Source organism: Anabrus simplex, chromosome 1, assembly GCF_040414725.1.
Source record: "Anabrus simplex isolate iqAnaSimp1 chromosome 1, ASM4041472v1, whole genome shotgun sequence".
Lineage (NCBI taxonomy): Eukaryota > Metazoa > Arthropoda > Insecta > Orthoptera > Tettigoniidae > Anabrus > Anabrus simplex.
In genome coordinates this window covers 1,082,127,224-1,082,141,991 of record NC_090265.1, presented here as the reverse complement: position 1 = coordinate 1,082,141,991, position 14,768 = coordinate 1,082,127,224, and the positions used below count along the sequence as shown (strand labels likewise).

The 14,768-nt window shown below is 39.6% G+C and overlaps 1 long non-coding RNA gene across 1 annotated transcript; it reads right to left on the bottom strand.

The window, feature by feature from the left end:
- Nucleotides 1–10,205: 10,205 nt before the first annotated feature.
- LOC137501325 (uncharacterized) lies at nt 10,206–11,805 on the bottom strand. The gene is made up of 3 exons (XR_011018468.1): nt 11,547–11,805; nt 10,783–11,036; nt 10,206–10,355 (listed from the first exon to the last, which is right to left on the bottom strand). It is a non-coding gene; the product is annotated as an uncharacterized lncRNA (long non-coding RNA).
- Between the last annotated feature and the right edge of the window lie 2,963 nt (nt 11,806–14,768).

Below are 14,768 nucleotides of genomic sequence, written 5' to 3'. Positions count from 1 at the left end.
AATCTAAAGGGAGAGCTAAATTTGTTCCACCAGAATGTTCAATCTTTAAGAAATAAAATTCTAAGTATGGAGGTTCTGTTGGCAGATAACCTACAAGGGTATGATGTTTTATGCTTAACTGAACATTGGTTGATAGAGGATGAGATTTCAAATTTTGTATTAGAAGGTTATGCTCTTGCAAGTAAGTTTTGTAGAAAGAAAATGAAGTGTGGAGGTTCATGTATATATGTGAATAATAATATCAAATGTAAGCAGTTGGATAAATTTGAATATCTGAATGTAGAGGAGCATTTCGAGGCTAGCTTTGTTGAACTAGTGGATTATAAGTTAATACTTATATGCATTTATAGAAATCCTTCTAGTAATGTTGAAACTTTTTATAATAATATTGAAATTATTTTAGATGACCTACAGAATCATAACAAAAAGGTAATAATCATGGGTGACTTCAATGTAGATTTTTTAGGGAATAATGGTGGGCGAGATAAGCAAAGGCTAGAAATGTTGTTTTCCTTGTACGGTCTAAAGGCAGTTGTAAATCAACCAACTAGAATATCTGGGGATACAAAGTCAGCAGTAGATCAAGTCGTATTGAATGAGGAAATGTGGAACTATGAAATAGAAGTTTATGATACAGGTTTTTCAGATCATTCTGCTCAAATTGTGCATCTAAATTTTAGGGTAATAGGAAACGATAATTTAAAAAATAACAATGTAATTTACAGGGAAACTAGAATGTGCAACAAGGAAAATATTTCATATTTTAACCAGTTATTGGCCAAGGAAACATGGGAGAGTGTATATAGAAATAACTCAACTAATGAGGCCTTCAGTGAGTTTTTGGGTTTGTTCGATTATTATTATCAAGTGGCAATACCAGTCAAAAGGATAATTGTAAAGAATTATAGGAATGGGTGGATTACAACAGGAATTAGAAATTCAAGTAGACGATTAAGGTTTTTAAGCAAATGTGTGAAAGGGAGTAACACCTCATCTGAATTGAAGGATTATTATAAGAAGTATAAGAACATATATCAAGAAGTTTTGAAGGCTGCCAAAAGATTGCATAATGAGAATGAGCTAAAAAATTCTAAAAACAGGTCTAAATGTATGTGGAACATTATAAAAAGGGAGAAAGGTACTCTAGTTCCATTAAAAAATAATATTACTCTTACAAATGCAGGGAAAGAAATCAGTGATCCAGAAGAAGTTGCAGAAATATTTAGTAACTATTTTATAGAAGCAGTTTTGAGGTTAACGGAAAATTTTCAAACATCAGTGACAAGAACAAACTTGAATACAGTTCACAGGAATGTATCATCCATGTTTCTTACTCCTGTGACTGAGCAAGAGATAGATAAGGTAATAAAACAGATGGGTAAAAAGAAGTCTTCTGGTTTAGATGGTTATTCAAACTACCTTATTCAGTGCTGTTACCAATACATAATCAAGCCTCTCTGTTACTTGATAAATTTGTCACTAACCACTGGTAAATTTCCAGACAAATTCAAGGTAACCAAAGTTGTTCCGATACATAAAAAGGGTAGTGAAGAAGATGCTGGTAACTATAGGCCTGTCTGCCTCCCCTCTGTATTCTCCAAAATACTGGAAAGAATTATGTACGATAGACTGTTATCATTCTTAGAGAAGCATAATATATTAGCTGGTTGCCAGAATGGCTTTCGTAAAAATAGATCAACTACCACAGCATTCATTAACTTTATTGAACGGATATATGACACACTAGATGGGAAGGGTGCATGTTTAGGTATTTTCTTGGACTTAACAAAAGCTTTTGATATAATTGACCACAGCTTGCTTTTAGAAAAGTTATACATGTATGGAGTTCGGGGAATGGCCTATGACTGGTTCAAATCATTTTTAGGGGATAGAAGGCAGATTGTTGAAATATCATATACCGGTACTGATTTGAGCAAAAATGTAATTAAGAATGTGTATTCCTGTGCCAGAAACACAGATCATGGTGTTCCACAGGGGTCAGTTTTAGGACCATTATTATTTTTAGTATTTATTAATGATATCGTCCAAATTGTTGATGATATTCAAGGAGTGCAATTAACTTTGTTTGCAGATGATATTACTGTCTTTGTAGCTGATGAAAGTTCTGAAGGGTTAGAACTGAAGGCAGGCAATATAGTGAGTAATATCCTGAGCTGGCTTGAAGATAATAAATTAATTTTAAGTAAACAGAAAACTTCTGTGATTAGATTTCACCATAAGATTAATTTAAATATGGAAGTTAGTCCAATATCATTTGGAGAGACCATAATTGAGTACTCGTCATCAACAAAGTTTCTTGGCTTGTGGATGGATGAATCATTAACCTGGGATAAACATACAGAGTTTATAGGGAAAAAGCTTAGTAGAATTTATTTCATGATAATATCTTTGAAAACTAGTTTTAATTTAAAGGCTTGCCAAATTATGTATTTTGCATATGTCCATCCCATACTAACCTATGGAATCATTTACTGGGGGAATTCACGATATAGCAAAGTCATCTTTAAGTTACAAAAGAAAATAATTAGAGGAATGGCCGGTGTCGGCAGGAGGACAAGCTGCAAGAAATACTTTAAACTTTATTTTATTTTACCATTGCCTAGCCTTTACATCTTCCATACACTTGTATATATGAAGGAGAATGTAAACAGCTACACCATAAACTCTGATGTACATAGGTATAATACTAGAAATAAACACAGTCTGCACATAGAACCACACAAAACTAAGCTATATGAATCAAGTTTGAGTTATGCAGGAGTGCATTTATTTAATAAATTACCAGACGGCATTAAGCAGATAAAACCATGTTCAAAATTTAAGAAAGAATTATTCAAATTTGTTTCTAACCATTGTTTTTATTCTATTGAAGAATACTTAGCTCTTGAAAATTAACTTATGTATCACTTTTTTAATTTTTTTTAAATCTGTGCCTCTTTACCACATTGTATATTTCTCTTTATTTATCATGGCATGTATATTACTGTTTTATCCTTTGTTACTGTAAATATGATTATTGACGTGTCCCATATCACTGTATGATCAGTTGGACGAAATAAAATACAATACAATACAATACAATACAATACAATACAATACCAAGGGAAATATTCAATAAATTTCCAATTTCTTTGCAATCATTTAAGAAAAGGCTAGGAAAACAACAGATAGGGAATCTGCCACCTGGGCGACTGCCCTAAATGCAGATCAGTAGTGATTGATTGATAACTACCTACTTATACGGTTTTCGAAGACGCCGAGGTGCCGGAATTTAGTCCCGCGGGGGTTCTGTTACGTGCGAGTAAATCTACCGACACGAGGCTGATGTATTTGAGCACTTTCAAATACCGCCGGACTGAGCCAGGATCCTGCGAAGCTGGTGTTCAGAAGGCCAGCGCCTCAACCGTCTGAGACATTCAGCTCGGCTTTTCTCGCTTTTCTTAACAATAGTGCTATAATTAATACTGCACATGCAGTTACAAGTAGAGCAGGAGCCTGGTCACGATCCAGTTTTGTTTACACAGCCTTCTCGGAAAAAAGACAGAGGAGTTTGTCCAAGATATCTGATGTAGCGTAACAGCATGTCTTTGGTTACAACATGGAGTCAAACAAATTATTAGATCAAAGTTGTTATCCAGTTCTTTGATAGTATAATACCGGCCAAGTATACGTACATTATTGCACCGTTTTCAAAAAAAAAAATGTTTATATAGAACGCGAACATTTTTTTGATACCTGAGCTCCCTTGTGCTGAGTTGGAACTTAGTACCAAAAAAACGTTCGCGTACTATACTTACACTTGATTCAGATCATTCTAAAGGTTCTTTTTACTATCTCAAAGAGTGTAATATGTCCCAAATATAGGTCTAAAAATATGGTCACCTTACAGATCCCACAACTGACAGAATTTTAGTACCGGGAACTTCCTCCTGGTAATTTACTGGACTTCCCTACAAAGAGAATAAGTAAGAGTCGACACTCAACGTTATTTTTAACTTCCGTACACAGCGGCTGACGCAACGACTACCAGGAATTGCACGTTAGCGCTCGTAGTGGTCGTAGGGAAAAACTAAAATTACCGGGCGGGCGATTTAAATCGTTTAGCGCGGGTCGCGTCGGGTACCCAGGTTCTCACCCTCCCTCCCACCCCCTCTCTTAAATATATTCATTTCTTTTCTTTCGTATCTTTCTTCTTCTTTCCTTTCTTTCTCTTACCTTTTTTTTTTTTTTTGGAATACTTCATTCTGAACAATGATACACCTAAAGGTTGGCCTGTGCTTTATTATTATTATTATTTCTATTTTTCTTTTTTTCTTGCTGGAGAAAAGAAGCTTACCAAGCCTGTGCTGCTTATTATAATTTTATTTTTACTAATTCACAAAGCCATGAAGGAAGGGATTAACTGGACTGACCTGTGCTGCTTTTTTCTGCTGAGGAAAAAAGAAGCTAACTTGCAAAGGGTGGGAGGGAGGAAGTGACCAGAAGGTGAGTGGGATTGGCAATAATTATCTCTGATTATGAACTACGACAGAAATAGACACTAACATCACCTCGTACCTCGGTCCCCTTTAACACACACTGAGCCAACCTCAATAGTCAATAGTATTATGCAGAAAATTAAATATAAATACAATGTAAGAAAGAAAGCTATACACAGGAACCAAAATGATTAAAGGAAACTCATATGCTAAGGAGGGAGTTTGTAGGATTCAAAGGTAAATTGAAATTAAACATGATCTTTTGATTTATGGAGCTATATTCTACCTTCTATCCACAGTATTACAGGTATAAAAATTGTGTAGAAATTGCCACAAATTTTTTGTGATCATAGTATATCATAATTTCATTAAGGTACATTCAGTAGTGTTAATCATGAATTAATATTCATCAGCCAGAAAACAATACAATACAACACAAAATCATTCATTTATGAAAGAAAGACTGGAACTGTCAAGTTACAACATAATAAATACTTTTCTCTCTTTTTGGAGTCTAACACAAGTCAAAAGCTTATGGCAACATCATTTGTATTATCTCAAGAAACTTACTATATGATACATCTTTCAGTCTGTCAAATGAGGCATGTAGGGCCACACACTGAGGAATATTGAGATTTGTACTTTTGTATCTGCTAGAGGATGGCAAGTCTCTGGCAGAGTAGTGTTTGAAGAAACCAAGACAGGATAGCACATACTCTGTTCCTACATATTGCATCAAAACACAGCATATCATTCAATCAGTCATCTGCATTTAGATAATAAACCATGTCAAGCTACAAAAATGTATGCAATCCTTGTATTTACAGTACTTAAAAATGTTCTATTTCATGTGACAGTAAGATATATTTCTCTGTTACATGGAAAAGGATAGAATCATGAATATGTTTATGGGCTTAAAAGACAAGAAAGCGATTACAGATTCTGTGACTGTTCCCCTCTTACAACATGCAGGAAGTACAAATAATGCTTCCTTTCAGTCCATCCGCAGGGGAGGAGTTCCAATAAATTGAAAGAAATATGTAGCATCAGGATCTACGTACAACAATATGGCAGCTGATCCAGCACAAAACAATCGCATGCCACGTCACAAAATAGCTCAACCCATTAAGATCTACGTTCAAGGAATTGGTCGCTAATTTATGTACAGTATTATGAACAACATGCTGCTACCTTCCACAACATTACCGTGTGCAAGGGGCTTTGCTGTGACCTAATCAAAATGCCAGTCAAAGGCGGTGGAAATTCACTTCAAATACGGTGCCATTTGTACCTACTGTACATCAAAGGCAGAAATCTGTGTCAGTGGTTGCAGAGTAGGCTAATCCGTGGTCTGACAGCACTGCACTCTGACCGGCCAACCGAACAGAGGAAGGGTGGCCATGGCTTTACACCTCTGCATTTGAGACACAGAAAGAGGCTGTTTCCCTACCACTGGCTGTCCTGAGAACGGTTTTCCTTTCGCCTGGAGTAAGGCGAATGATGGGACAGTTCCTAGTATATGTCAAGGCCACCAAACATCTCGCCTTCACCACAAATCTCCTTGCCATGATGCTTGTTGTTTAAAGGGACCTAACATCTAGGTCATCGACCCCTAATGGTATGAAATGAGATAAATATAATAACAATTTCAAAGTCCAAAATCATCTACTGACCAGGGTTCAAAACACAATGACGAAGAATGAATGGATGGATATGAATTTAGAACAATCAGTGGATTCGACCTGTAATGCCCCACATTGCCAGCAACTAGCGTTAAGCAGAAGTATTACTGACCAAGGGACTGCTTCTAAAGCACAATCCTGAATCGATGATGCTTGTAATCTAAAGGGGTCCAAAAACCAGGTCATCTGCCCCTCATAATGGTATTTATCGCTGGGAAAGTACAACCACGGTATTTGTCATGTTGCGATACCAATCAAAAGTAGCGTAGACTCGCGGATGGTACTACTCACAGGTGATGTAATGCGCACATGTAACACACACCCATGGCGTTTCTCACATTGCGGCGCCATTTACAGGCAACGCAAACCTATGGTGTTCCTCACCTAGGTGTACTAATCACAGGGACTCGTACTATCCGGGTGTTAAATTTTCATAATTTCTGTCACAAGAAAATGGCTGAACAGAATTCATTGAAAATTGGTATTTTATGTCGGGGAATATGCCACTACAATGTAGGCTATAAATAATTTTATTCACCCTGGATGATTGGTCCTATTGAAAAGAACTACATAACAAAAGTTATAAAGAATGCAATTTCCAATCATTTATGTCTTAATCAGTTTTATCGCACCGACTACGATAAGAGTGGTGGTGGTGATTATTATTTCAAGAGGAAGTACAACTAGGCAACAATCCTCTATATATTAATCGGAGAGAAGAAATCGAAGGGGGTCGACACTACGAAAAAATGGAGGTATTGGCCTAAGAAAGACCAGGGCCATGAAGGGCGTGAAAATAAGACTCTCTAGGCTTCCATACGTAATACAGTCAGGGTCAGAAAAGAACAGGTGGTGACCGAGGTAGATGGGATTTTGGTAGATGAAAGTGAGGAGCCTGGCACAAGTGGAAGCAATGCCAGGATTCACCTAAGGGCTCCACGGATGCCTACCCAAGCTCGGAGCTCCCATGGCACCCTTTATAGTTGCCTCTTACATCAGGCAGGGGATGCCGTGGGTATTATTCTACTGCCCCCACTCACAGGGGGAGAACTACGGTAAGGAAAGTTTGCACAATTGTTACCATCACATCAAATGAGTTACCAACATCACAAAATTCACAAATACTAATTTAGTTACTTGCACACTGAATACATACCAGTACACATTTCAGTTGAGGAAGATGTGCATACAAATTGCAAATAAGAGAGGAGAGAGATCATAAAATATTTCCTGTGTTCTGATGAGAAATTGTTTCCAAAATACAAAATTTTCAGTGAAAATACCTTTGTTAGAAATGGATGCTTAAACCAAAACTAAGACTTCTTTATAAAATTCATCCAGACAATACCACATGACACTTCCACTTGAGTATTTGATCATTATCACACAATTCTACAGAAATTATGAGCTCATATAAAGGAACAGACTATGAGGACAGTAAACCACACGTTTGAAACTTTCATTGTTCTGAAAAATAACGTCACAGTTTTTCACTTCCCATTTAGCAGATATGCTTAATGCTCCTTATAATATTAATAATAATAAAAAATGTCCCATGAAGTTTAAATAAAATGTTCGATTATACAACTCTACGGCAGGAATTTACAAAAGTCATTATGAATGCAATTAAGACAAATGGAGCCTGAAACATGCAGATGTTTGGCATATTTTGAATAAGAACACAGAACATGAATATACTTGTTTTCCACCTTTATGAACAATTATAATCATGTTATGGGCTTCATAACGATGTCTCATTTTTTTGGCTATGAGTTTTATATAGCACCGATTGATGGCAACGATGGAATGGGTCTCAGAAGGAAGCAGCTGTGGCCTTAATTAAGGTACGGCCTTAGTATATCTGCCTGCCTATTGCAAAGAAGGGAAACCATCTTCACTGTTGCCGCCAGTGGGACTCGAACACACCACTGCCCAAGTGCAATCTCACAGATATGTGACCACACTGTGTAGCCTACGTGCTGGGTGTTTTGTAATACAAAATTAAAAACTTTAATACCCAATCATTACGATTTTGCAAATTGAAATTGTTTAATTTTAAGTCTTCAACAATATTGAACCCATACACAGTGCTCTCCCTAGGACCTTTCACGGACCGCCCGGCTATCATAACCTAGATATCTGCTAATTATACAATATTTCAGGTTAATTTACATCACACCGACACAGATAGATCATATGGCGATGATGGGATAGGAAAGTGCTAGGAGTGGAAAGAAAGCAGGCATGGCCATTAATTAAAGTACAGCCCCAGCATTTACCTGCTGTGAAAATGGGAAACCACGGTAACCATCTTCAGTGCTGTCGACAATGTTTTTTTCTTTTTTTTTTGCTAGTTGCTTTACGTTGCACCGTCACAGATAGGTCTTATGGCAACGATGGGATAGGAAAGGCCTAGGAATTGGAGGGATGTGGCCGTGGCCTTAATCAAGGTACAGCCCCAGCATTTGCCTGGTGTGAAAATGGGAAACCAAGGAAAAACATTTTCAGGGCTGCCGACAGTCGGATTCGGGATGCAAGCTTACAGCCACGTGCTTCTGACCACATGGCCAACTCGCCCGGTACAGTGGGGCTTGAACCCACTATTTCCCAAAAAACAAGCTCACAGCTGCGTGCTCCTAACTCACTTGGTTTACATAATATTAATACATATTTCAGTCATTGAAAACCTACAACCTATTTTCCAGTCAGTGACCGGGTCAGGTATGGAATGAACCAAACCAAACGGCACTACAGCCCTTGAAGGGCCTTGGCCTACCAAGCGACCCCTGCTCAGCCCGAAGGCCTGCAGATTACGAGGTGTCAGTGGTCAGCACAACGAATCCTCTTGGCCGTTATTCTTGGCTTCTTAGACCGGGGCCGCTATCTCACCGTCAGATAACTCCTCAATTCTAATCACGTAGGCTGAGTGGACCTCGAACCAGCCCTCAGGTCCAGGTAAAAATCCCTGACCTGGCTGGGAATCGAACCTGGGGCCTCCGGGTAAGAGGCAGGCACGTTACCCCTACACCACGGGGCTGGCCAGGTATGGAATGAATGAGGCCCAATCTTGTGGCGAGGATAGGAATTGTGCCGGCTGTCAAAGCCTGTCGCACTCCTCTGGGGCAATGATTAATGACTGACAGATTAAATGACAGTGGAGAATGTTGTTGGAATGAAAGATAACAGGGAAAACCAGAGTACCCGGAGAAAACCTGTCCCGTCTCCGCCCTGTCCAGCACAAATCTAACATGGAGTGGCCAGGATTTGAACCATGGAACCCAGCGGTGAGAGGCCACCGCGCTGCTACCTGAGCTACAGAGGCTACACATATTTCAGTCATTATGTGTTCCAAATTAAAATGTAAACACTGTAAAACTGTTTATTTAAATGAAAAATCTTCATCATTGTCAGCATAATTGCACGAGTTACATCGGTAGTGTCGTGCGCGAGCAGTGTCTGGATTAGCGTGGAATAGCATGCAAGCAGTCGATTTCGCGGGACGTAACTTTTTTTTGTAAGTTGCTTTACGTCACACCGACACAGAGAGGTCTTATGGCAACGATGGGGCAGGAGAGGGCTAGGAGTGGGAAGGAAGCGGCCGTGGCCTTAATTAAGGTACAGCCCCAGCATTTGCTTGGTGTGAAAATGGGAAACCACGGAAAACCATCTTCAGGGCTGCCGACAGTAGGGTTCGAACCCACTACCTCCTGGATGCGAGCTCATAGCTGCGCACTCCTAACTGCACGGCCAACTCGCCCGGTGGCATGACAGCAAATCCATTGGTACATCCTAGGTGTCCATAGCCTTTGTACCCACCAATTTAATCCAAAGTAACATTGTAATGAAGTCTAGAAGACAAAGAAACTTCATTACAAATGAGGGACCAAACTTTTTGATCACTAGCCTACTCACACTTCTGACTCGAGATTCTAACACTTAGAAGAAAGCTGTGCCAATGCCTGTAGGAAATGAAAAGGAATTAAGCATTTTGGTAAGGGTTCAACGGTATCACTATTGGCTGTAGTAGTAGAAACAGCAATACTACAAGTGATAGTAACAGTGGTAGAAGTAGCAGCAGTACCGGTAACAGGAGTGGAGGCAGTGGGAGCAGCAGCAGCGGAACTCATAGCAGCCGAAGGACCTGACCGACGTCCAGACTTATGTCGAGGCACATCTATATGGGAAAAAAAAAAAATCACTAAGATATGAATTTTTTTCTCCCCTACTACAGTGAATGCAATCATCATTCATTTATAAATATATCTATAGTTATTATGGTCTTCCTACAGTTCTTAAGGTAGGAATAACAGGAATAAAATTACACTGAGCATGCTGTCCACCAAAATTCGTTAAGCACTTGACTGTATTGAGGGATATTAAAGGACTGATTTTGCTCTTTTCAACTTGCTAGGTAAGGCAAGACTAGGTATGACGGACATTACAGTGACTTTCATTATGAGAAACGAGGTTCAACCTTGTCTGCCACTGTTGAATTTACCATAATTACCTCCAGAGAGCAATTTGAAATAAACAACAGGAAAATTTGATATGTCACAGTACTGTGACCATTAATAATATTAATAATGATAATAATTACTTACTTCTATCTGAGACAGTATCTTCGATAGAGGTCCTGGATAGCTGGAGCAGCGAAAATGTCTCAAACACATAGTGTGGTTCCTCAGCTGCTTTGAAGAAAGCTGCCGCAACTTTCGGATTCCCACAATGTCCAGCCACTTTTTGCAAATATCACGTCTAAGAACAGGGAAATGGTGAAATAAGATAAGATTCCCTGCTGCCAGAACTCTTCGCTATTGGTGTATATCCCACAAATTTGGCACTTTCCATGCATGATCTAAGGAATAAAAAGAAATAGAAGGAAATAATTAAGAGCACTATCTACAGTTTATAATTTTACTGCTAAATTCAATACCATCAAAACGACAGTGGCTTATCAGAAATAATAGGACTACATCAACTGAATTTAATAAATTAAGAATTTATTGCAGCCGAAAGGCCACAACATGACATAAATAAGTATGATACACATGTTATTGTTATTAATAACAACCACCACGAAAAAATACTTTAAAAAAAGATATTTTTGGGAACAGAAACAGCTATCAATCATCAACTTAATAACTTACATAACCTCCTGTGGCCTAGTGTTCTTTTAAGAGGACACTGTTTAAAATAGAATCAAATATCCCGCAAAAAATATTTTAAACAATAAACTAAATATAACTCTGAGTAGGCCGAAAAGTTGCTGTTATATTTATTGGAATTTCATTTTAATTGGTGTGATATGCATTCTATATTCCGGCCTCAGGAGGTTAATAAAACAAGAATAATAAGGAATTCTTACCTCAAATATCTTCTACTTCTTCAAACAAGAAATTCCACTCAGAATTTCACTGAAAAACACCCGCAGAGCATGAAAACGAAAATAAAGATAAACAAAGATGACAAAGTAGACTGGTCTCACACGTGGTTATCAAAGCAATAATTACGAATTTATTTCAGCCGAAAGACCATAACGTGACATAAATATGTGTTACGGATGTTATTGTTATTAATAACATACCCGCATATAGTGAAAACGAAATTAAAAACGGGTTGGCAACTTCAAAACACATAATTACAAACTACGACAGCGACAAACTGCCCCATCGACCGGGAATTCTCAACTCGAAATCGACCAATAGCAATCGGGAGTTGTTTCTACCAATAGGAGCTCCCGTATTTGTCACGTGAAGTTTGGTGAAGTGACGTCAGGTACAACCTCGAAGCATGTTGGTCGTAGGGAAAAATTACTCAGTAGAGGTGTGACGGTCCAGAGAAAATGTGTCACTGCTCCAACTGCTCCAGTGACACGACTGGAGCAGTGACACGTTGCCGGTCCAGTGACAAACCGGTCCAACCACAGATGGAGCTGAGGAGCATGGGATAGCATGCAGAGCGCGGTGACACGCTGCCGGTCCAGTGTCAAACCGGTCCAGCAACAGATGGAGCTGAGGATCATGGCTCCGCGGTGACACGCTACCGGTCCAGTGACAACCGGTACAAGCACAAATGGAGCTGAGGAACACTGTTGCCAGCCCATAAATATTTTCTCCACCAATTTTTAGTTCAAAATCTGCTAAATTTCGAACTGAAGTAAAAGAGCATATATCAACTGTGTTAATAGAGGGGATTAACTCAACACTCACCGCACTATATGCTCTGAAACAGATCTGCAGATCTGACGTCCTGTGGTTGCATATGAAGCCACATGGTACTACTCTCTTTCAAAATATATGCTGGCAGTTCAAAGTGCAAAGCACATCCGGAAATTCTCAAATCTGTTTCGAAAGTTACTTTCACTTTCATTACTGTTTTCATTGGTTTTGATAAGTACGGAAAAAAATAATGTCTAACACTTTCGCATTTATATTGCACTACCAATAGGTGCACCGTCCGTGTTTGGGATTACTAGGATGCTTAACCAACTAGTCTTTTAAAGTTTAATTCTTTAACCACTTTTTACGAAATATCTGACTGTACATTTAACCTTTTCTTTTGACATATTGTCATACCAAACATAACCTGACGTCAAAAGAAACACGATATCAAACACGACACTACCCGTCTCCTCTCATCAAGAGCACAGTAACGATTGCAACCAATTCTGGCTAAGGTTGTGGGCCAGAGCCAGAGCTGCTCTCATTGTGTTATACGGGCCCGCCTGAAAAAATTACAACTCGGACCCTGTCAAATAAAATGTAAAATGTATGAATAAAACCAAACTCCATTGCGCAACAGCGCCGAAGGGTCATGACCTACCAAGCGAAAGCAAACCTATGAATAACTACTGCAAATTAAATCACCGAGCTTGATAGCTGCAGTTGCTTAAGTGCGGCCAGTATCCAGTATTCGGGAGATAGTGGGTTCGAACCCCACTGTCGGCAGCCCTGAAGATGGTCTTCCGTGGCTTCCCATTTTCACACCAGGCAAATTTAATTAATTAAGACCACGGCCGCTTCCTTCCCACTCCTAGCCCTTTCCTGTCCCATCGTCGCCGTAAGACCTATCTGAGTCGGTGCGACGTAAAGCAACTTGCAAATGAAATCACAACAGGAAGATGTAATGCAATACATTGTCAATTTATGTAAGCAAATGAATTATTCATTACTGTAAGATTTCGAACAAAATATTTAAAGGTTCTTTAAGTTGATGCCATCCTGGTGGGAACATCCAAATGTTGTCCATCGATAACATCACAGGGAAATTAAATTAAAATTACCAATCTCTATTCCCTGACAGGTTTACAGGACGCGTGTGCGTCTCCGATAACCCTTCCAAAAATATGAATTCATGCTCCGCACGTGTGAATGAGTCATGCACTCAAATGCTATTACTTAGGAAATGTATACATGGCATCACGCACCCACACGATTACGCGAAGCGCTGTGCTAGTATTTACTTGACTCACCTAATTTACCAAATGATAAATTAAAGTATACATGGCATCACGCACCCACACGATTACGCGAAGCGCTGTGCTAGTATTTACTTGACTCACATAATTTACCAAATGATAAATTAAAATCCACCAGAATTATATTATTATTATTATTATTATTATTATTATTATTATTATTATTATTATTATTGCTGGCCCCGTGATGTAGGGTTAGCGTGCCTGCCTCTTACCCGGAGGCCCCGGGTTCGATTCCCGGCCAGGTCAGGATTTTTACCTGAACCTGAGGGCTGATTCGAGGTCCACTCAGCCTACGTGATTAGAATTGAGGAGCTATATGACGGTGAGATAGCGGCCCCGGTCTAGAAAGCCAAGAATAACGGCCGAGGGGAATCGTCGTGCTGACCACACGACACCTCGTAATCTGCATGCCTTCGGGCTGAGCAGCGGTCACTTGGTAGGCCAAGGCCCTTCGAGAGCTGTAGTGCCATGGAGTTTGGTTTGGTTTATTATTATTATTATTATTATTATTATTATTATTATTATTATTATTATTATTATTATTATTATTTGTAGAAATGTTTTAGTGATGAAGTAGATTACTGTGGATTTATTTCGTTCACATTAAATAATGAACACCGTACCGGTATGTCTCCGTCCTGTTCTTGTCACATCCTCTCTAACGGTACGGGACGACGACGGCTGTGTCGCTGGACCGTTTGCGGATAGCAGTAGCAACACTGTCACAGCAGTGGACCGGTACAGGACGCTGTGAGTCGCAGCGCAAGACCGTCACAGTTTGGTCACAGTAGCAGACACCAGTGGACCGGTAGCAGCAAACTGCGAGTCGCAGCGCAAGACTGTCACAGTAGCAGTGGACCGGTAGCAGCCAACTGCGAGTCGCAGCGCAAGACTGTCACAGTAGCAGTGGACCGGTAGCAGCCAACTGTGAGTCGCAGCGCAAGACTGTCACAGTAGCAGTGGACCGGTAGCAGCCAACTGAGAGTCGCAGCGCAAGACTGTCACAGTAGCAGTGGACCGGTAGAGAAGAGGCTCCTGGAGCAGGTTGTCACTGCTCCATTCGGAGAATAGGTGACGCGTACCGGTACAGCAGTACCGACTCACCTC